At 40.6% G+C, this 23839-nt stretch overlaps 2 protein-coding genes across 5 annotated transcripts in view; both read left to right on the top strand.

Annotated features, from left to right (window-relative positions):
- Positions 1-23839, top strand: part of LOC110829163 (lon protease homolog 2, peroxisomal) — a 121850-nt gene that overhangs the window by 81934 nt on the left and 16077 nt on the right. The window lies entirely within an intron of this gene.
- The window catches only part of peb (zinc finger protein pebbled), a 138651-nt gene that overhangs the window by 58367 nt on the left and 56445 nt on the right, over positions 1-23839 (top strand). For 2 of the 4 annotated variants that reach the window (XM_087342978.1, XM_087342975.1), the window contains exon 1: positions 14337-14610. The exons of the other annotated variants lie outside the window; for them this stretch is intronic. The gene's annotated coding sequence lies outside the window, so the exon portion shown is untranslated. Of the gene's footprint in view, positions 1-14336; positions 14611-23839 lie in introns of those variants that run through there. 4 annotated transcript variants of the gene reach the window in all.

Raw genomic sequence — 23839 nt, forward strand, 5'->3', positions numbered from 1 at the left:
TTTTTTTTTCTAAATAAAAAAAGTTAACTTCCTGAGACGCTCCAACTTCCGCCCCGGTGTTCAGCCAATGAGATAAATAACAAGGAATAGGAGGGGAGGAAACTGCCTGTCGTTAATTCGTGTGGATAAACTGAAGCTGGATCTATATCATACGCGAAGACGTTGTAACCTCACGCAGAGATGTTGCGCTGTGTAGTCTCGTATAAATTTACCGACGTTTCAGAGATAGTCTCCATCATCAGGGCGATCACTCCGACAATGGAGGCAGTAAAAACCTCTGAAACGTCGATCGTATTCTAAGGGACCACACAGCGGAACATCCCATGAAACTGTCATATCTATGCTCGACGCCATGAGAACCTGAAAGTCTCCACATGAGTTGTACTTTTTTACGAAAATAATAGAAATTTGTACAGCTTTGTACCTTCTTAAAAACACAGGGACAAATCTCTTTTGTGTTACATTTACACTATATTAAAGGTGTTGCACATGAAATTTGTAGACATTAATGATAGATTTATTTTCTCTCATACTCACATATTCTGAAAGATAAGACTTTTTTAAACAAAAAATAATTAAGTTTGATTTATGCTCGATAACCTTCAGTGTAGATCTCAGTAATGAGAAATCATTCCTGGAAAAGATAGCAATAAATGTTTTGTGTTAACGCTGAAGAAACATTTGAATATGGTATGCTTTTGTGAGTACGGTAATGAACGTTTTGTTTCCGTAATGTCAGGGAATTTCTTGACTACCTGAACGACTACAAAGCTTCTCAAGATGGAGTCTGGTCTTTGGAATTAGATTTTCTTAATTGGGGACGATTGTTTCTTATTATAACTTCCTGGTATTTCCTGCTTGGACGAGTTGTCATTGTTTTCAAGTCCGAGAATCGGTAGGTCTTGTCATAATCTGAATACGTACAGGTCGCAGTTCCAAATGCTATAGGTCACGCTTTTGTAATCTGCATGTGAGGGGCTCTAGGTTATTTGCGCCGTCCTTATATGTGCAAGTCTTGGTTGGCTATGGCGCTCCTCTTCTGCAGATAAAACTCGCCCCCTTCCACCTTCCACCAGTGCCTTCCGTTGTTTGCAACATAAAATGGACACTTATAATTAGTCTGCAGTTATCAGTTGTGACTTATGTTTCTGAATACCTAATTACCTTGCCATTTATCCTGTAGAAAAAGTGTTTCTGGTTTTCTCGAATAAATAAAGAGAAACTGATGAATGTCGTCTTCAGAAATAAGTATTCTTACTGATGATAAATTGTCAGGGTTCTCATTTTCTAGAAACGTCTGATCGATAACGTCAAGAGAGACAATTTAAAATGCGTCTTTGTTTAAAGAAATCCCTGTCATTTGCGCCCACATGCAAAATTTTCCGTCTGTAGTGAGTCAGAACTGAAGTCCTTATCGTCTTTTTAAAAATAATAATAATTTTTTTTTTTTTAGGAATTTTCAATCTTGCTTCCAGTTCTACCCAAATACATCTTTCTGAAGAAGATTTTAGATATCTAATTTTACTTTACGAATTAAGAACAGTATAAAACTACATCTCACTCCAAAACATAGGCATGAGCCGTGTTGACTTGATACTTACTACAGTTAAATTTCTTAGACGTGGCCGCTGTAAACGTAATGCGCCGTAGATTTGGACGAGTTCAATAACAGAGACAAGGAGTTAAAGGAGCGTGTGAATTAGTTCTTTTACAAATTAAATAACTCACTGCACCCATAATTTCAACTCCTCTCCTCTTCCCCTCACATCCCCTCACGCGCTGATCAGCGGTCACGTAAAAAAAATTGAACTGTACTTGAAGAGTTTGTTGGTATTGCTCTGCGGAGGGGTATTTTGTACCTTAGGTCAAGAAACTGATCACAAATTCGACTGCAGGGTCGTATGAAACCCACGAAAAATCTCATTCAGGATATCCGGTTTCTCGCCCGTGATTTCTTGGAAACGGATGGCTTCTGCATTAGATTGCTAGATATTTCACTTCTTTGCAGTGTTTTGCTGCGAGGCTTATGGTTGAAGACATTAATACCTTATTACGAAAAAAGCTGTTCTTTGACTTAAGGCAGATATTCTCAGGGCAGTGATGAAACAGACAGGAAATTACTTGGAATATTTTTATGTTGTCGTGATTATTTATTCGCTTAACATTATCATACTGAACAGAAGAGAATTAACATGGGAGAAACATAAAAGCAATTGTTTAAAAATAATGAAATGGCTGCAATTGTATGAAAGAAATGTGTGAGATAAACGTATATTTGCCTATTAATTTTTTTTTTTCATCTTCAGAACTGTGTAAATAATTTAGAAAGCCGGTATATGGAATCAAAAGTGGGAGTTGATTAAAGGTAAGATTTTAAAAGTATATATCCTCCAAACTGAAGAACGAGACTCTACTCAATAAATTATTCATTAATTAATCCCACAATTCAAAATCTTCCTTGAAACGCTCATGGTTGAATGTTTATTGTCATCGTCCAAAAAGGCCTGCCATGGAACTCTATTCTGTGCCAGCTGAATGTAGTCAACACCGTTAACACTCTTTCCAGTATTTTCTTTCCATGTACGCCTGCTTCTGGCGTGGTTGGTATTTTCTGTTTTCTTATCAGAACTGTGTAACCAGTTTTCGTTGTACTTACCATTTTCTTATCAAACGTCCTCAAACTGTTTTTTCGTTTTAACGAGAGACTAAGTTTTACGCCCATTTTAAAACAATAATAACACTAATATAAGATGGCTGTCTTCTGGGTTGTAGCGCTGTAGAGTCTGGTAGAAGATTACCAATGTTTCAGAAGTCCTTGCTGCATCCATCATCGCCCTGAGGACCTCTGAAACGTTGGCAAACTTGTACCAGACTGCACGGTGCAACAAACCTACTCTCCACCGTGTAAACCTCAAATCCTACTTAGAACACTGATAATTCGCATAGTTTCATGTTCAGGATTTTAGTCCAGTAGGGAAAGATGGGAGATTCTTAATAAAAAAGAACGAAACATTACCACGAATTGAATTTGTTCTTACTTTTCGTGTAAATAAAATTTTTATTTGTTACCGTCGTCTCCAAGTTGTCTAACTTTACCTGAAGTTTGGCACAACCTTTAATAATTTACCAGCTATCGTAACGCATGTATTGTCATGCTCATTTTTGTACAATCTAAGTCATTTCACAAAACATGTCTCATGGTTATTACCATTGTGTACGAGAAACTTCCAGCCCTGAAACATCTGTGCACGAAATGCCTTCACTGATAGTAGTAGACCTCGTTGGGTGACAGATACACAAACCGGTTTGTTCATTGTAGGAAGACGAATATGAAACCGTTTCCTGGAACGTATGAGTAATTTTGTATAGTTCTTTTTATCAGGTTGCTAGTCCCTGCTGATTGTAAAGTTCGGATTGGTAGCTAGCGTGTCGGTTTATTTTCCACGAAATTCTGCCGCCACGGAAAAACAGTTCCACAATTTGGAAGAGAATGATCTCATATTTCGGGCTCTTGCGAACACGATAATGAAACTTCGAGTCCCATAGATAGCACTACTTTTGTTGAACAGCTGAAGGACAATGTTCTATGGAGTTGCTGATGGTTCCCTATTTCGTGAAAACCTTCCTTACCTTGTAAGATTTGAGGTTTTCACAGCGGTGAGTCTGAAGATTTCTGTCTTCTGGGTTGTTGCGCTGTGTAGTCTGGTCGATGTTAACCAACGTTTCAGAGGTCATACTGCCTCCGTCATCAGGGCGATGAGTATGGAGATTTCTGTCTTCTGGGTTCTTGCGCTGTGTAGTCTGGTCGATGTTTACCAACGTTTCGGAGGTCATACTGCCTCCGTCATCAGGGCGATGAGTATGAAGATTTCTGTCTTCTGGGTTGTTGCGCTGTGTAGTGTGGTCGATGTTTACCGACGTTTCAGAGGTCATACTGTCTCCATCATCAGGGCGATGAGTATGAAGATTTCTGTCTTCTGGGTTGTTGCGCTGTGTAGTCTGGTCGATGTTTACCAACGTTTCGGAGGTCATACTGCCTCCATCATCAGGGCGATGAGTATGAAGATTTCTGTCTTCTGGGTTCTTGCGCTGTGTAGTCTGGTCGATGTTTACCAACGTTTCGGAGGTCATACTGCCTCCGTCATCAGGGCGATGAGTATGAAGATTTCTGTCTTCTGGGTTGTTGCGCTGTGTAGTCTGGTCGATGTTAACCAAAGTTTCAGAGGTCATACTGCCTCCGTCATCAGAGTATGAAGATTTCTGTCTTCTGGGTTGTTGCGCTGTGTAGTCTGGTCGATGTTAACCAACGTTTCAGAGGTCATACTGCCTCCATCATCAGAGTATGAAGATTTCTGTCTTCTGGGTTGTTGCGTCGTGTAGCCTGGTCGATGTTAACCAACGTTTCAGAGGTCATACTGCCTCCATCATCAGGGCGATGAGTATGAAGATTTCTGTCTTCTGGGTTCTTGCGCTGTGTAGTCTGGTCGATGTTTACCAACGTTTCGGAGGTCATACTGCCTCCGTCATCAGGGCGATGAGTATGAAGATTTCTGTCTTCTGGGTTCTTGCGCTGTGTAGTCTGGTCGATGTTAACCAAAGTTTCAGAGGTCATACTGCCTCCGTCATCAGAGTATGAAGATTTCTGTCTTCTGGGTTGTTGCGCTGTGTAGTCTGGTCGATGTTAACCAACGTTTCAGAGGTCATACTGCCTCCATCATCAGAGTATGAAGATTTCTGTCTTCTGGGTTCTTGCGCCGTGTAGTCTGGTCGATGTTAACCAATGTTTCAGAGGTCATATTGCTCCATCATCAGGGCGATATGGCAGTATGACCTCTGAAACGTTGGTGAACATCGACCAGACTACACGGCGCAACAACCCAGAAGACATAAATCTTCTCCTTACCTTGTTCATCATAAGTTTTTATAGGAATTTTGGTTGATTCCTGGTTTATTTTATGATGCTGATGCAACTGTGATTTTATGTAGCGTCGGTATGAAAACAAGAATGCAAAACGTGTACTACAATTTGGTAAATTTGTCATTTATTTTCGCATTTCGCATCAAAAGGTGGGCTTCTGTGATCACGGTTCATTAGTTTTTGAGGATCCTAACAAACAAAGCTGCATGGCGTCGTTATGGTTCGAGAAATAAATAAATCGAGAGGTTAAATTATGTATTAGGTACATCATGCAAAGAGAGCGTAATGAAGTACAATTTCATGCAGTATGAAGACACTCGTTAATTAAAATCGTCTTTGACTTCTACAGACATAACAGGAAGTATCAGTTCAGATGCCGAAGGATAATCAATCCGATCACATTGTCCGTATTAATGATTCTCTGGGGATAATTTAACTTAAAGACCCTGACCCCTGGCACATTGGATCGTGTTCCATTTCAATACAATACTAGACACTTCCCCTCCTCTCGTCCTTCTGAATATTCATCTCCCTTCTTTCCTCGTCTTCAAAGGTGATGGCTGTGACCCAAGATCGCCTCTGCGTCATATCGGTCTGCAAGCACTACATATAGAAATAATAGAGTCGAGAAGAATGGGATGGGCGGCTCATGTAGCGTGCATGATTCCCATATAAGTGTACTAATTCTATGGAGAACAGTCCTTATTGAGAAGCTGAAATTACGCATCGCTAGTCAACAAATTCCCCGTCTTTTATGCAATCCGAAGTTCATTATCGTGTTCACGTGAATCTGCCACTGATTCCAGAGTCAAATAAATCCAGTCCACAACCAATCCACCAACTTTATTTCCCTAGATCCGTTTTCTCATCTGCAAATAAATAAGCCTACGTAGATGTGAGAACAATATTAAAATTGTTCTTAAACAAGTTGTAAAGATGTAATTTGTGTTGAAATTGCTTACGGCCTTTGTTTTTAGGTTAGACCAGTGGTATTCAGCCTGGGGTACGTGAAGACATCTTAGGGGGTACGTGAAATTTAAAAAAAATATATATTATTTTATGATAAACACTGAATAATCAGTAATGTAATTTATTTAATTTATTTTAGATGTAGATTATATACTATGTATAACTTGAATTATACACCAACAACTTTGGGGGTACAAAGTTGGAAGAGAAATTATATCTGGGGGTACGCTAACAAAAAAGGTTGAATACCACTGGGTTAGATGATCAATCTGATAGCTACTGCATCATCATCATTAACTTTACGGATTAGACCATCGGGCCTGTTCCATCTCCTTGGGTTAATCACGGCTGGTCCTTCCAACGTTCTCTTGGTCGTCCGACGTTCCCTTTTCCTGATGATTCGTGGAGCAGTAGTCTGTGTGGAGGCATTATTACGATATTTAAATTAAATGACGGCGCAAAATTTCAAATTAAAAAAATCAAAATTGTTACGTAAATAACTTCTTTACTCAATTATACTTTTATAAATCTAGTGATTTGAGATATTTACCCAGGTTTCGTTTTTGGTGGGGGGGGGGGGGTTATCCAGCGCATTGTTTTTTCCACATACACGCAAGTCCTTACCCACCTCCTGACAAACTAACTGATTTGATTTGCCCTGTTACGTTTAACGTATTCGGTCATACCAAAATTTATCATAACCCCTTTGGTGGTTTGGATCATACAACATTTTTGTCCCAGTACATGTTGAGATATTTTATTGTCTATTCTCCTCAGAAGTCTAGGGCGTTTATTCCCACGTTGTTCCACTGTCAGCATTTTTTTTTTTTTTTTACTGAAACGAAAACTGAAAATCGTCTCACTGTCCACATGAACTATTTCACCGCTGAGGGCATTTCTCGTACGGTAAAAATCGCCAGCAGACTACTTTCTCACATTGTAATTTGGTCAGTAAATAAGACTTTCCAGGTATGTAGGCCCATAAGACCCCTTTATTATAATAAAGATAAAATGGATCATTTTTTACGTGCGTTAGGGACATCGGTCATCTTAACCTATTCCATTCCTTTTCATGGTCCATCTAACTAAAGGGTTCACATTTCAAAATGGAGCTCTATTTTCTCACGACATTAAAACGATGTGGTGAAGTTACGAAGATGGTCAGGTAATTTACTCTTGGACCTTCGGAACATTCCTCCACCTTTTATAGAACGTACTACGGTCATCTTAAGGCCAACCCTTTGGTCCGTTGACTGGTGAATACGGAAACACAACGAACTGACCTTCGGAAGGGTCGCATGTTAATGCGTCTAGCATAAAGGCTCGTCATGTAACGTATGTGGAGCAGAAAGGTAGGAGGGCTTCTATGACCTGCGTTACTGACCACGGATAAAATTCTCCGCCATGAAAAATCTTCGCTTCGCAGGTATGCTTATTTTTTATTGTAGCGTTGACCAAGTCCCACGATTAGACTTTTGTGCCCTTCTGATGCTCCAAATTACAGGTAAGAAATCGTTTGGAAGGGTTAATGGTTAACTAGGCCTCTGTCCCTTAATTTGACCATGGTCATGGTCCATATGATATTGTAGAGCGGTCAGCACTGTCTGATGTAGGACGGGGTGGGTTTATTTTCGTGGGAATAAATATTCTCCCAGATTTGGAGTCGCTCGTTGGTCGACGTAATTTCCATCTGAGAGTGCTGTATAGTATTTAACAGTTTAAGGATTGCAAGGGATAAGCCTTCTCTCCCTCTTACCTTAATATCAAGTAACATAACCCTTTTTACATGTGGTTATTGAATCATTATGCCTATATTTGATGCAAAAATAGCAGGTTATGTAAATTTTTCATTTTAAAATCATGAGTAACCGACGGTGTAAACTCTGCAACCAAGTACAGAGCTGGAAAATATGCACTTCATATAAGAAGGAAGCGTATTGTTTCTTATGGTTTATTAAACGACGCTTAAATATAGGTACATAGCGTAAAATGGCAAGATGAGATTTCAGGTTAATACAGTGGCGAGTACGAAGACAGAATGATTAAAGAATAGGAAAGATTATTGAAGCTGTCGTGGCATAATGCCTCTGAAATGTCGGTAAACTGTTGCCAGACCACGCGGCGTAGGGACCCAGAATACAGCAACCTTCAACACGCCGCCATCAAAGCCTGTAGTGAAGATAGCTAATGTCTGGCTGTGATTCGAACCCAGTACTTCCAAAATATGAACTTGTTAACTGCGTGAGCGCGACGTTCGATTTTCGAATATGTCTGTATCCGATAATTTATTATACCTAAACTGGCGTTCGTGTGCTGTGTACCGTTACTGTGTAGTCCTTAACGGAAGCTGGAGGGATGTTAACGGCCTGTCTGTTTATTTAGGTTCAATCCTTTCAGGTTCTGCACTTGTGAGGGAGAATGATGACTCTGTCCAGTTACGATTTCAAAGAGATTCTCCTGCCTGCCCGGTGACTTACTTCCTGGTCAGAAGGACCACTTCTACCTGTGTTACAATTAGATGACTATTGAAAAGCAAGATCATGCCCTTTTACCTGCCGTGCTTCGCCATAAAGGCGGACGGAGTGAGGGTAGGGTGGCCGACAGCGCCTCAGTTGGGACTGGAAACTTGTACTGGGTCAGTCAATCCAGGCCCAGGATTCTGGGTTCCTTGTCCGCGACTCGTTTCAGCCTTGTTTTACGAGAAAGGTCGGACTCGAAGTACATCATGACAGTGTGCCCCGTCTCCAACATAACCTGATCAGTTGATTTAGAGACTTGGGTTTTGAAACAGAGGAAAGCGTGAACAAGTGACTGGAGAGGAAGATCAACGTTTCGGTGTAATTTAATCTTTACGCTTGACAAACAGACTAGGAGCAACTTTTAGCAAACTTTCCTTCCTGGGCTCATGTGATCATTATTACGTCTTTGCGTCCCGTTCGAACTTTGAAAATGTTGACTGATGTTGAAGAAAATTTGTATAAAAGTTGTGCCATTTAAGGGAACCTCAGCTTGTTGCTTTTAATTTCCTGTAATCGTTAGACCAGTGGTATTCAACCTGGGGTACGCGTACCCCCAGGGGTAAGCGAAGACATCTTAGGGGGTACGTGAAATTTAAAAAAATATATATTACTTTATGATAAACACTGAATAATCAGTAATGTAATTTATTTAATTTATTTTAGATGTAGATTATATACTACGTATAACTTGAATTATACACCAACAACTTTGGGGGTACAAAGTTGAAGAGAAATTATATCTGGGGGTACGTGAAATTTAAAAAAAAATTATGATACACACTGAATAATCAGTAATGTAATTTATTTAATTTATTTTAGATGTAGATTATATACTACGTATAACGTGAATTATACACCAACAACTCTGGGGGTACAAAGTTGAAGAGAAATTGTATCTAAGGGTACGCGAACAAAAGAGGTTGAATTCCACTGCGTTATACTAATACTAAGATGGCAGAGTAGCGAACTGGAGATTTGGGAGTGACACTAGTAACATTTTCAAGGGAATGTGATTTTTAACTTCGATAATATAATATTAAAAAAATTGGAACTCTGGTATGGTGGTATTCTGGACGTCGCATGCAATATTAATAAAACATAATCGCATTGTGATCGAGCCCTGAAGATAGAGGCAGAATGCTTCTTCGAAACGTTGGTAACCACCTCAAGACTACATGGTGTCACAAACTATAAGATAACTAGCGGTATTCGTTGAATAGTTGGCAAGAAATTAATTTATGGAACGCTGAGGTTCATTGTCAAAGTTAAATCGCACTTGGACCTTTTACTGAGACACCTCAGTCTTTTCTGCATCGTCTTGATATATTGGCTGTGTATTTCTTACACAGATCACGACAAGATAGTTGGCCATTTTACTTACAAAGTTTTTTTTTTGTGCGAGTTTTTGTGAGAGAAGTAGAATGAATCTGTCCGAAGCACGCGGTACCGTTTTTCGTACGGAATCTCAAGTAGCCAAGGGATGAGAAGGGACGGTTCTGTGGAGTCAAAATATTTAACCGAAACTCCGTTTGGTACAACAAACAAGTACAGTTCAGTTTCTTAGACGTGGCCGCCGCAAACACGATGTGCCGTAGATCTGGACGAGTCTAATAACACAGGCAAGGATTTAAAAGGGGAGTGTCTGTTAGATCAGCTACAACGTAATTACTTAAATTAACCCCATGTATTTGTAACTTCAATTCAGTACTCTCCCCCTCACTTCCCCTTACGAGTTCATCAGCTGCCCCCCCCCCCAAAAAAAAAAAAAACTGCCCTCCTCCTCTGAAGTGGCGTCCAGAAGTTTCAAAATGCGGTCTCCAGGATTTTGCATCCATCTCCTTAAGTTATTTTTGGCTGCGATAAGTAATAATTCATACGGCTAGATGCAGAGATAATAAATGTATACAAAGTTTTAGTTTAAAAATCTGGTAGGAAGAGACTTTGAAGACCTCAGCGTACATGAGAGGATAGGCTAATATTAAAATGGATCTTAAATTCGTCGTGAAGATGTGCACTGAATTCATCTGGCTTAGAGTACGGACCAGTTATGATCTTTTGTGAATAAGACAGTGAACATGGCGGCCATATAGAAGGCGAGGAACGTCTTAACTAGCTGAGAGACTGTTACCTTCTTAAGAAGGACTCTGTTCTGTATAGTTGTGTTAGGAACAAGCAGCATGTCTCAACCTGCTTTGAATTCTACTTCAGAAAGAAGCAGGTGTTTTGTCGGCAAGAGTGTGTCTTGTTGAAATTAAGGAAACACCTGGATTCGGTCGTCTGTATCTCAAATTCGAAGTTTTTTAAAAAAATTTCAGACAAAAGAAAGTGTAGAGGTCAGTTTTTAGAATTAGACCTAGAAATTAAAGGGCGATACTTTTTTGAAATCTTTTTCGCCTCTCAGGTTAGATCTGAAAGCACTGGTAGAACAAACGAGAAAATAAATTTTTCAGTTAGGAAATCCAAAAGAAATACGCTGTTTGAGAGATGCTGTCGTACACGGATGATAAATTTATCGGATGGATTTTGTGACCCTGGTGCTTACCCTACTCGAACAGATGACTACCAGCTGCTCAAAAAAAAAAACCTTTTTATGTATGTAATTTATGAAACGACCATTTAATAATTAATACGCGTTACCTGGCAGGCTTACTGTTACGACAGTCAAAGGAGACTGAGATGGGGAAAACACGTACTGTCTGTTATCTCAATGCCAGGCAGAATGCATGGAGGGTGAAATATGTGACAAGTCACTTTCAGTACACAAACCATAAACATTTTCCTGGTGCATTATTACATCAGTAATACAATTTATATTGTTCTGTTAACATCTCCCCAGCTTGTCCGTTTGCCACTTGGTGCATAAGTTATTTGTGTAAATGTCAATTTAGCTACAAGATACCACTGATTTAAAACTGCAAAATAATATTGTAATCTACGTTTAATATTTTTATCCTATACAAGAATTTCTCGCGGTTGTAGTGTGACGCTGACCACTCACCCCCATCTAGTGCCGAGGTTAAGAATGAGTGGGAGCTGTATCAACTCTCCCCCTAAGCGCCTACATGGCGTGTAGTGGGACTGCTTTACTTTTATCAGTCCACCGTCTCAGTACGTCTCGCGGGGGTCTTTGGCCTCGTTTCATGCTTCCAGTTTGGTGTTGGGTGAATTATATTCATACGTACCACATGGACGTACCATTATTTTTGCAGTTAAAACAATGTCTGAATAGTAGGTATTCGCCAGATATTTTGAGTTGTGTTAATATTTATTTTAAAGCTAGTAATCCTAGTCCCTGAACCGAGAAGTTGATTCGTAAGGACCCAAAGTCAGTTGAATTGGAAAAAGCCGCTGCTGTTTGCAGTAGGCGGTCTTATCTTCTGGAGAGGCAGTGAATACGAAATTGCTACCCCGTACTCCACCCCTTCAGGTGGAGGGGTCGTTGCAGAGTCTGCGGGCAAGTGCTTCCCCCCCCCCCTCCCACTCTGACTCGCATCTCCAGCTAGCGATCACGGCTACCAACACTCGCTACTATACCCCAGTTCTGCACTAAGAGCTAATGTGACATTCGATGCTGGTCGTTAAACTGTCTACATCACACGACGTCTTCCTTGCGAAATTGTCTTGTTAGTCGGCTGCTGAGAACGTAACTTGAAGCTAAGAAAGCAGGAATTAGTTTCCCGGCAGGGACTTCGGGAATATGGCTATTTCGACGTGGATAAAGGCAGCCAGAATGTGATTTAGCTTCTCGCTGTCTTTTGACTTCTTCAGGACGTAGTATTTCAGAATCTTGATAACTTTTTCCAAGAAGTGGGCCAACTTTACTCACTGAGTTAACGTATAATATTAAACGTAAGTCCTTCAAATTTGAAGACAGATAACAAATCTTTCTTATATAAGAAAAATTACAAACGCAGGAGCGGGTTAGTTAAGGATTGAGTTTATATGTAATTTATACTTAAATATACGTCAGTGCCTTGAGTAGAATTCGAGTCTACTATCCCCAGTGTGGTCGGCATTAGAATCATTTCTCGTTTCAAACGCAGGTTATGAAGACGTAGATCGTCAGACGTAGAAACTGCTTAGGAAAAACACGACTTTCTGCGTGATTATGTAAAATGTGGCTAGGAATAAGTTACTTTCCTGCGTCCTGCAACAAGTCCGACAAATTGTTGGTATAAGACATGTGTCCTAAACGCAGTAGCACACTGTAGGGGTCTGAATCCCATCGGAATGGGTTATTGTTTTAGGTAGTGAAACAGTTTGTTAACAAGGAGCCTACGTTCGAGCACAGCAATGACTCATACTTAAAGCATAAGACCAGGTACAACTTGTTCTGTACAGCGTTGCGAGCAAACGCGATTAACCCCCTTAGAATTCCTTTCTGGTAATAGGGACGGGCAATATGTATCGATATTCTGCTATCGAGTTATCGCCTTTCTGTACCGGTAACAAAGGACTGGGAATAATTATCAGAAAATTAACAAGAGGTCTCGCGCGAGACCCTCCGAGCCCATGCTATGGTCACAAGGGAAATACTTAACGTATCCATTTCACAGGGTTATAACCTATTTCCTTAAGATCCGTTTTAATATTATTCTCTCGTTCTCGATCTTCGCACTGGTCGTCGATATATTTTATGTTTATGTTTCGAAATTCAGTGTTTGTTGAAGATGACTGTCTTCTGGGATGTTGAGTCAAGTACTGGCAGACGTTTCGGAAGAGGTTACAGCCGTCTTCATACTCGTGGCATGAGAACCTGAAATCTCATCTGCTTTTAATGTTTTCTGTCTGAGCGACGGCTACGTAAAACAACGGAGGGATCCAGGTTCAATTTGGGGGCAGTACTTTCGTGACGTGACGTAGCTCTACCTGGAGCAGTTTCATCCGACATGCGAATGTGAAATAGGGAACAAAGTACTGGCAGAAAGGTCAACATTTCGAAGACAATTGTAAGAAGTACAAACTTCAAGGACACTGGCATTCAAATGAGACTATATCCCATTCCCCTTACTGCAGGTAAGATGGATAATTTTGAGGGCAGTGTTGCCATTCTTAAGCCTGGAAAGAAGGGTGTTATTATGAAGAGGTGTTGGAACTTCAGACATTACACTTTGTGTGTCATTTGAAACGAGCTAATTAGCGTGTTTTCATATTTCTTTGTGCTTTGCTGTCGGTGTTTACAACACCTTGAACTGCAAATGGAACTTATCTTAGAACGTTCTACAGACTGCAAAATGAGAAATGTTCTAAATCCACCGAATAACAAAAACTTTTAAAGAAATGCCATGCACTTAGGGTATATCAAACTCTACTGTCCCGAAATTGCACGCTAGGTGAGAACTGAGTTTCTTGCGGCCAGACCTGAAGATGGAGATAATAAGTCACCCCGAAACGCTGTTGTCTGCCTACACATCCACATGGCGTTACAGGCCAAGAGACAACATCGATACTCCAGATGAGTTGTAGCGGGAATGTCAGAACCCTCGGCCCGCGGGCCGCATGCAGCTCGCTCCTTTAGAATTTATACGCGGCCCGATTTTTCCCAGATGATGGAGGCCGCAAGGACCTCTGAAACGTCGGTAAACTTCAACTAGACTACACGGCGCAACAATCTAGAAGACAAGTCATCCTCAGACTCACACCGTGAAAACCTGAAATCTTACATTTCCTGAATTAATTTTGGCCAAACTTTGATACGCCACTGTCGTTTATAACATTTTTATATTGTTTGTTCATGATTTTGTCCGGCACACTGGGTAGACTCCACTTTCTAATGTGCTTTGAAAATGGTGCATCGAGTGGAGTGGGCGTTTCCGCAGTGAACTTTTCCTTTGTAATGTTGGTAGCTGCGGATCTGTTGTTACCTGTCGCCCACCGCGGGGAGCGCATCGCATGATCCGTCTCTCTCTTTCTCTCTCTCACTGTGTCTTCTCCTCCGTGTGGTCAGTAGCTATCAGTCAGACTCTGTGAGCGGAACGCTGCGCAAGGGAGAGGAGATTAGATACATCTTACGACATTCCCTAGGTACTATTTCTTTTCAATTCCAGTCGGGCACTTTTATTTCTGCCTCGCTTAGATCGAACGTGTTGTGGGATAGAAGACAGATGACACCTCGAAGAATCCTGAAGAATATGTGCTTTAAACTTGAGAACTTTTTGAATTCTTAATGACGACTTCTTGAAGTGTGAAGATCCGAGATCTCAGGTAGGAACAGTGTCTACATTTTCCTTTCTTGGTTTGATGTACTGTCTCATGTGACCGATTTAATGATTTTTTTTGTGTGAATGAATTAACGCTTCAGGCAGAAAATATTGTTGTCAGCATTTTATGGTTTTGTTACTTTTTAAATGTTTGCTTATGGTGAAAGTGTTTACACTGATGTCATCTCTGAGGATCGTGATTCTGCATCTCATGTAGATCGTTATATTGGGCAGTTTAGCTTTGATTTGGTATTAGTTTTGTCTTATTCTGTATTTTTGTGTGCTGTTCTACTTTGCAATTATATTCTGGATTTAGTTCAACAATGTTTCAAATTAAATTTTAAGGTTTATTTCGTGTCTTTTCGTGTGTGTTTTTTTTCCAATTGTTGCCTTGTGATGTATGGACGCCCTGACAATGAATATGAAACCGTTACTTTTACGTCATAATATCGTTTTTTCAGATTTGTGGAATACCACACTGATTACGAAATACGATTGGAGAGAATTCTTGAATTTAACTCGCCGGTTCTCTGGTTCGACGTTGCTATAATAGATGATAGTTCTTTTTAAACTTTATTCAAAGTTTCGTTTACGTCATATCTGATACCTTTCTTCAGGAATATAAAACATTTAGAGCCCATGAACGAGCTTAAAGATTTGAATTTGTAGTCTGAAACTAATCGTCTGTTTTAAATATTATTTTCCTCTGTTGTAGTCTAGTTGTGTCTCTGTTTAAATTTTCCGGTGGGAAGGTGGGGATTATTTAATAAACCAAGCAAAGGTAATTTTTGTCAGAGATTAAATAACAGTTATGCTGTTGGTTTCTTCATTAATGAATTGTTTTGTTGAATTCTGTTTTGCGAAGGATTTTTTTGTAATGTACCAGTAGAGGGGTAAATCCTTAAACCGTCCTTTGTCGTGCCAGTGTGCTCCGACGTGACGTACGATAACTAAGAGATGAAATCTATAATTTGGTTTTAAGGTGTGGAAACCGTGTAAATGTTAAAAATAAATGTGAGGTGAAAAGAGAGTTTATTGCATCCCTCGGATACATAAGTTAGGTTATAGTACAATGTCTAATAAGTCGTTATAGTATGGATTCAGATTCTGATCTTTGGTAAATGTTTTCACCCCCCTCCCCCAACAAAAAATGGAAATTGGACGAACATTTATGTCAGCATCTTAGAGGTTTTTTTCTTGATTTTGATGATACAATTTTTGAGTTCCTCTGCATATGGGGGTGGTACTTGCTGTAATTAGAGTAATGAAAGGTGGTTGGCTATAAGTACAGATACCCTCCACTTTACGATATGCCCATCGACATAAAGATTCGTTCTGATGAAGTTTTAGTTAGAAAAGAAAGATTGTATGGGGAAGAGACTCGTAAAAAGCATGTTAATTGAAGTGATTTAAAAAGAAATTGTTACCAAAATAAGTAATTTTGCACGATAGCCATTCGTTACTTGCTATGTAATATCTTTTTGACGTAATCGTAAGCTTTTAACATTGGGTTTTTACAGTAGCCTATGGGTACTTGCACGAAACATTTTGCCCCATGGAGTGCAGTCGTTAAAATTTCGAAATCATTTTTGTTTTGTGTTGTAGAGTTTTGAAACGAGTTATCCATTTGTTTAACAACTACGTACGTTGCTCCGTTAGTTCGTTAGTTACATTGCGCACGTAAGACCCCAGCAACCACCCAGTTGGTAATTTGACTCGACCCTTTCGGCAACTCGAAGAAAGTTTTTGCCTGCTTCCTAAATTTACATTCGGAATTGTAGGAGTCAGGTTACACTGTGTGCTAAATATTTATAAAAAATTGGTTTGGAAAGGTGATTATGCCATAGAAATCTGTTCCCCCCCCCCCCCCCAAAATTTCAAATTTGAATGTGTTTAGTCGTGTCTTTGAAACTTCGAAGAATTTTTCTCAGGTTTGGTCTATATGCGTGTCTGATTTTATGGGCAGGGAGTTTGATTTAAAGCAACAAGTAGGTGTACATGTTATTTTTAAATAGAACAATATTTCTATCGCTTGGAGAGACTTAGGTTCTCACGGTGGCGGATATGAAGATGAGCTGTCTTATGTGATACTTCTACCGACGTTTCAGTGGTTCTCGCTGCCTCATCATCAGGGCAATCGCTCTGGTCAGTGAATTAAATCTATAATAACGAAAACTGAACACGGAGGTTGTAATGAAGCTACAGCGTACAAAGTTAATTGTAAATTTTGTAAGAGTATTTTCTGCGTTCTGTTAGCCGTGTGAACAGAGCGCAGTATTTAATTCTGCATTACAACATTTTGTCAATTTCCGTTGTAAATGAGACATGAAGACGCTATAACCTAAAAGTCCGCTGTAGACAGGTTGTTTCGTCGTTTTGTTTGTCAGAGGGTTAACAGAATTTATCTCCGCGTTTAAAATCACCGCGGTGACCACGGATCATTAGTCGTAACGACCCGATTGCAGCCGTACGGCACATTCCTAACCCCACCTTTAAGAGTCCCAGTTCAGCGCCTCATTGTCTCTTGACTTGCCCGTTTCAAACCATGCTACCGGTCTGCGAACATGAAACCACCGCCTCATCAGAACAGCGACTTCCACTTGGCCAGAAGAATCGGTGTCCTACAACAGTGTTCCTCAGCGTTTCTCGTACCCTGGCAGAAACCCCCTCCCTCTAGCGTGAGCCCGTCCACATCTGCCAGTCGCGTTTACCTCGATTCACATTCTTGAAGTATACCTTTGAATTTTCAAGAGTAAATAAATATATTTTTATTTCAAATCTAAAACTTCTTGACGATGGTGAAGAGTCAATTGAATAAAAATTTACTTGGATATTATCCATCGTCTAGTAATAAAACGTAAAACAACGTTTCGGAGATGAGGCTCTATCTCCGTCTTCAGGTTCCTACTCAGTTGGGCCCACTAGATAAAAAAAAAAAAGGTCCGGAGATAGGGATTAGCTCTATCTAGTGGGCCCAACTGAGTAGGAACCTGGAGACGGAGATAGAGTCCCATCTCCGAAACGTCGTTTTTACGTTTTATATTTACTAGACGATGGATAATATCCAAGTAAATTTTTATTCAAATATATTTTTGTTTAAAATCTCCATGGGACGTGTACTTCTTACTATAAGCGGGGATGGGGGGGGGGCTGGAAGACGGAAGATTATCACGTTATTTAATGTCGAGAAAATTAACCACGTACAAAATTAATCATATTGCATTTAAAAAATTAAAACTTTTTCGTGTTTTTCTAGCGTTCCTTTTTTTTTTTGCACGGTGTGTACAGAATGAACGCAATTGGAATTTATTGTGTCTGTCTGTCCAACTGTTTCAACCTGAGAAGAACTAGAAGGTTTTTTAAAATGAAATTTAGTGTGGTGGTTGCGTCATTAGAACCCACCCAGATCCCTTAGTTTTTAATTGCTTAAGTCTGTAATGACAACATGGCGGATCAATTTTCTTGTGATGTAGAGCAGTGGTATTCAACCTGGGGTACGCTTACCCCCGAGAGTACGCGAAGACATCTTAAGGGGTACGTGAAATTTGAAAAATATATATATTATTTTATGATAAACACTGAATAATCAGTAATGTAATTTGTTTAATTTATTTTAGATGTAGATTATATACTATGTATAACTTGAATTATACATCAACAACTTTGGGGGTACAAAGTTGAAGAGAAATTATATCTGGGGGTACGCGAAGACATCTTAGGGGGTACGTAAAATTTAAAAAAAAAATTATTTTATGATAAACACTGAATAATCAGTAATGTAATTTGTTTAATTTATTTTAGATGTAGATTATATACTATGTATAACTTGAATTATACACCAACAATTTTGGGGGTACAAAGTTGAAGATATTATATCTGGGGGTACGCGAAGACATCTTAGGGGGTACGTAAAATTTAAAAAATATATATTTATTATTTTATGATAAACACTGAATAATCAGTAATGTAATTTATTTAATTTATTTTAGATGTAGATTATATAATATGTATAACTTGAATTATACATCAACAACTTTGGGGGTACAAAGTTGAAGAGAAATTATATCTGGGGGTACGCGAACAAAAAATGGTTGAATACCACTGATGTAGAGAATCTTGTGCTACTTAATGTGGGATAATTGTAGTATCGGAAAATTTTCCTTTCGCCTTTAGTTCGACAGTGATAACAAATGAACAGTTAGAGCTAGGCCGGTGTGGTTGGCATAAAGCTGAGGTGAAAAATGCGCGCGGACAGAAGGTGTTTGTTGATGCTCTGGCGCAACGGATCAACTGCTGCTCAGCGAAACGCGATTGTAGAACTCTCGTGTTTCCTTTCCACGCAATAATTTTTTCTCTAATTAAAGCTCTGGATAAGTTGGTCGCGGGTGAGATCCGACGAATGGATCGAACTAAGAGAAAAACTGATGTACGCTGGTCCATGACTACCCTTCGTATGATTCTTGTTGGTGCTAAAACCCATTGAAGCCTTTGCCTCTCGTGTTGTACACTTCTATAAGATTGTCAGCCCCTTAAAATCACGGTGGTAACTATATGTACCACCTGCTTCAAAATTCGGTAACTACATTTTGCCAATTCAGTGTATTTATGAGATTCGTATGATTCTTGTTATGGAGACGTGTTGTTCTTTATTTGAGGTACTTACTGAATTCTTAAATATCCAGATGAACTTTGGCTTCAAAGAGTTAGAACAATACGCCGATGTATGGAGAAGCTGGCGATAACGAACCCATCTTTAATCTCGCCATGTAATACAAGGAATCACATATCGGATGACTCGTGACTCATTGTCCGTGACACACAGCTCTGTGACGTTAGTAGACTTCAACTGATGCTGATGCACCCCAGATTATTTGAGGCGAAACAGGTGGTTAACAAATGCGAACTTTGCATCTTACATATCTGTAAATGGAGTACTGACGTTTAGTGCAGATGACCCTACAGATTTATTACAGACAGAGATAATCAACAGAATAGATATTACACTCCAAAGGAAATTTGTAAGATTTGAGGCTTTCACGGCGGTGAGATGCCCTTGCTGCCTCCATCATCAGATTGATTATCGCCCTGATGATGGAAGCAGCAAGGACCTCTGAAACGTCGGTAAATTTCTACCAGACTCACCGCTGTGAAAGCCACAAATCCTTCATCTTTCAGGCAGTTCTACAAGGCTGATAAAAGAGAGATGAATTAATATGTGGAGGAGACTCGTAAGTTTATTAAAGGAAGGATCAACCCACAAAAACTACCCTAAAATATTGACATCAATGCGCTGTGCACGTGGAATATGTTTGAGGAAAACCTACTTATGTAAACAGAATTTTGCAAAATCTCAATAATGTAGTGATGTAATTATTTTTTTGTTTCCTGCTAAGCGCCGTGTACTGTCACCGAACTTCAGGCCATTCCAGCAGATTTTTATGTGTGTGAAGACGTAAATGAACAAAAGTTCAGGTGGACTTATCTGGTTCTAGCACTGACTCCTTCAATTGTCACATCGTGCTTAAATGAACCGCTTCGTTAGAAGACGACATACACACGGAATGCAAGTATTGAGTTACCGATTTTCTGACAATAGATCTGTCTGTGACTTCGCTAACAGACGTGATACTTGATATTCAGCTGTAATAATGCTTAGAATACCTGGAATAACAGATGTTAGTAGTGAAGCGATTGTCAGCTTTGTCCACCATTGGCCAGAGTAACCGTCTTCGGCGTTAAGAGGATTTTACCCATGGTTGACGTTACCATTTTCTTGTACTGTTGCGAAGCGCGGATTTCAAGAATCTCTGTCTTTAAATTTGTGTAGGCTTGTGTTGGGCAAGGCCGTGGTCTAGGCAACACGGAGTTTTCCTCCGTGGCATCCCAACAATTACTCCATTCACACACAGAAGAAGGCAATGGCAAACCACTTCTGGACCATCTGCCAAGAACGTATATGAACAGGTCCCAGTCCGAGAAAAGGATGGAAGGATCCTGTTCATATGGACCTGTCGTCAGACAGAACACTAAATAATAATAAGATGAGGTGGTCTAGCGGTTAGAACGCTGGCCTTGTAATCCTGGGGTCTCGGGTTCGATTCCCGGCGGTGCCCGAATTTATAACTTGTGTTGGGCAAGGCCGTGGTCTAGGCAACACGGAGTTTTCCTCCGTGGCATCCCAACAATTACTCCATTCACACACAGAAGAAGGCAATGGCAAACCACTTCTGGATCATCTGCCAAGAACGCATATGAACAGGTCCCAGTCCGAGAAAAGGATGGAAGGATCCTGTTCATATGGACCTGTCGTCAGACAGAACACTAAATAATAATAAGATGAGGTGGTCTAGCGGTTAGAACGCTGGCCTTGTAATCCTGGGGTCTTGGGTTCGATTCCCGGCGGTGCCCGAATTTATAACTTGTGTTGGGCAAGGCTGTGGTCTAGGCAACACGGAGTTTTCCTCCGGGGGCTTCCTCGGTTTCTCCGTGGCATCCCAACAACTACTCCATTCACACACAGAAGAAGGCAATGGCAAACCACTTCTGGATCATCTGCCAAGAACGTATATGAACAGGTCCCAGTCCGAGAAAAGGATGGCAGGATCCTGTTCATATGGACCTGTCGTCAGACAGAACACTAAATAATAATAAGATGAGGCGGTCTAGCGGTTAGAACGCTGGCCTTGTAATCCTGGGGTCTTGGGTTCGATTCCCGGCGGTGCCCGAATTTATAACTTGTGTTGGGCAAAGGCGTGGTCTAGGCAACACGGAGTTTTCCTCCGGGGGCTTCCCCGGTTTCTCCGTGGCATCCCATTCACACACAGAAGAAGGCAATGGCAAACCACTTCTGGATCATCTGCCAAGAACGTATATGAACAGGTCCCAGTCCGAGAAAAGGATGGCAGGATCCTGTTCATATGGACCTGTCGTCAGACAGAACACTAAATAATAACGCTTGGATAAAAAAATCATTGCTCCCGCACCAAGACGTCCACATATGCTGGAATCAGCACAGTAATGTGATCGGACACTAGTTTCTGTTAGTGTCCGATTTGCCACCGAAGTCCATGAAATGTTCTTCGTTCACACTAGACGGGTGAAGAACACAAAAAGATTCTTGCTTAATTGTCAGTTAATTTAATAGGATTTGAGATTTTCACGGCTATGAGTTCAGGGTTGCATCGCTGTTGAGTATTCACTCATCACCCTGATGGTGTAGGCAGCAGGGACCTCTGAAACGTTGATAAACTTCTACACGGTGCTACAACCCAGAAGACCGCCATCTTCGTCAAAGAATTTATTTTCTGATATTGCATTATCCTCTTCGAAAGAGGATAATTTTTAAGTCCTCGATCATGTCCGACATATGTTACTGGCAGCACTGGCCTACGGTACAGGAACAAATGCGAAACGAAAGATGATTCTCTGTAATTGAAATGATTGCGTAAGGAATGAAAACATATTCCGAGAAAGATGCAAAGTCTGTCGCTCAGAATCGTTGGAACAATAGGCAGTTGGATGGTCACCTCTTGGAGGATTCATTTGGTAACGAGATTCCCCGAAGAAATAAATGACGATCCCATTGCATTCTCACGACGTAGTGGGATTCCTTGAACTGTTCACACTTTGCGTGTCATGTGTAATGGACATTGTTCAATCGGCAAAGGAGATTTGTTTGAATGTCTGCCAAAAACATCTCACGAATTTGATAAAAGTGGAACACGATATAACAGACAATCAGTATTATTTAATCCTAAACGAACCTCGTCTTAATATTATCTAAAAATTCAGTCCGTACCTCAAAGAAAACGGAACACGTCTCCATTACAAATCAGTTGGTTAACGTTGTTTCAGGAAATAATCGATTCTTATTGCGAGAATCATACGAAATCTATAAATACGTTGTGCGGACATAGAACAGAGTAGGTGGTTGTTAAAGCGAGCGGTGCACTGTGCTTTAAAGCGTTGAATGTCCACGAGAGGACATCTTGGACACCTAGAGAACGTAATATACGAGGTGCGATCGGAAAGTTTCAAGACTGCGCGTATAAAAACCCGTACACTTATCTCAGGTATTAAATTCATCTATCACCCTCGAAGTAGTTCCCCTGGGAGTGAACACAACGATCCCAGCTCCTCTGCCAAGCCTGGAAGCATCCCTGGAAATCTTTCTTTGTCAGCCTGTCAAGCACCATCTGCGATTCTGCCTGAATCTCTTCTATCGTCTCAAATCTCCTCCCTTTAGCTGAATTTTCATCTTTGGGAAGAGGAAGAAGTCACACGGCGAATAAGGAGGGTGCGGGATGACGGCCATGGTGTTTGAGGCCAAAAACTGCCGAACTTTGAGGGCGGTGTGCGCTGGCGCGTTGTCATGATGCGTCGCATGTGGACTTCTTCCTTTAGAATCAGCTGACAGGTCCCATAGCCTATCCCAACAATGTCGCACAAGTCGTTGATGGTACGACGTCGATCTTCGTGAATGGCCTGCCGAATCTTCGTAACATTTTCGGGCGTTGTGCTCGAAGATGGTCGTCCAGAACGCTCGTCATCATCGACAGAGGTTCGGCCATTTTTAAAACGTGAATGCCACACAAAAGTTTGTGCACGACCCATTGCGGACTCCCCAAATGCTTGCTTTAGCATTTCATAGGTTTCCGTAGCCGTTTTGGCGAGTCTTTGGCAAAATTTGATGCACACGCCATTCCGAAATCGCAGGAGGGTCGGTGTAATGCACTACCAAAACGCCCGTAACTAAGAAACAAATGCTAATTCGATGATGCCGGCTGGCACACTGATTCACTATGAATGTAGGCCGCACCCCCTAGAGGCAGAAGCTCGTACTACATCCGGTTCGCCCGCTATTGACACAGTCTTGAAACTTTCCGATCGCACCTCGTAGTGTGTGGTCGACGAACCAATCAGAAGGTACGAACTTCATTATAAAGTCGAAATTTCGTAATACGAATATTCTTAAACCGAGGACTGACTCATTGTACTGACATGTTACAGATATGATTATATAAGCTTCTTCATCACACATTCACCTTCGACGGTACCCTGTTCGAGTACCGCCCGAGATATACGGACCATTTTTAATGTTAAGTGATTTTCCGCATTGGAGTCGAATCGTAGGATATTACCTAGAAATGGACAATATTGCCATCTCATTCTGTTCAGCATTTTTAATTCAGCCCTGAAGATGGAAGCAATATATTTCACCGAAACGTTATCTC

Source organism: Zootermopsis nevadensis, unplaced genomic scaffold (assembly GCF_977971745.1).
Source record: "Zootermopsis nevadensis isolate Lab colony 2312 unplaced genomic scaffold, Znev_1.0 Znev_ptg000004l, whole genome shotgun sequence".
In the NCBI taxonomy this organism is placed as follows: Eukaryota; Metazoa; Arthropoda; class Insecta; order Blattodea; family Termopsidae; genus Zootermopsis; species Zootermopsis nevadensis.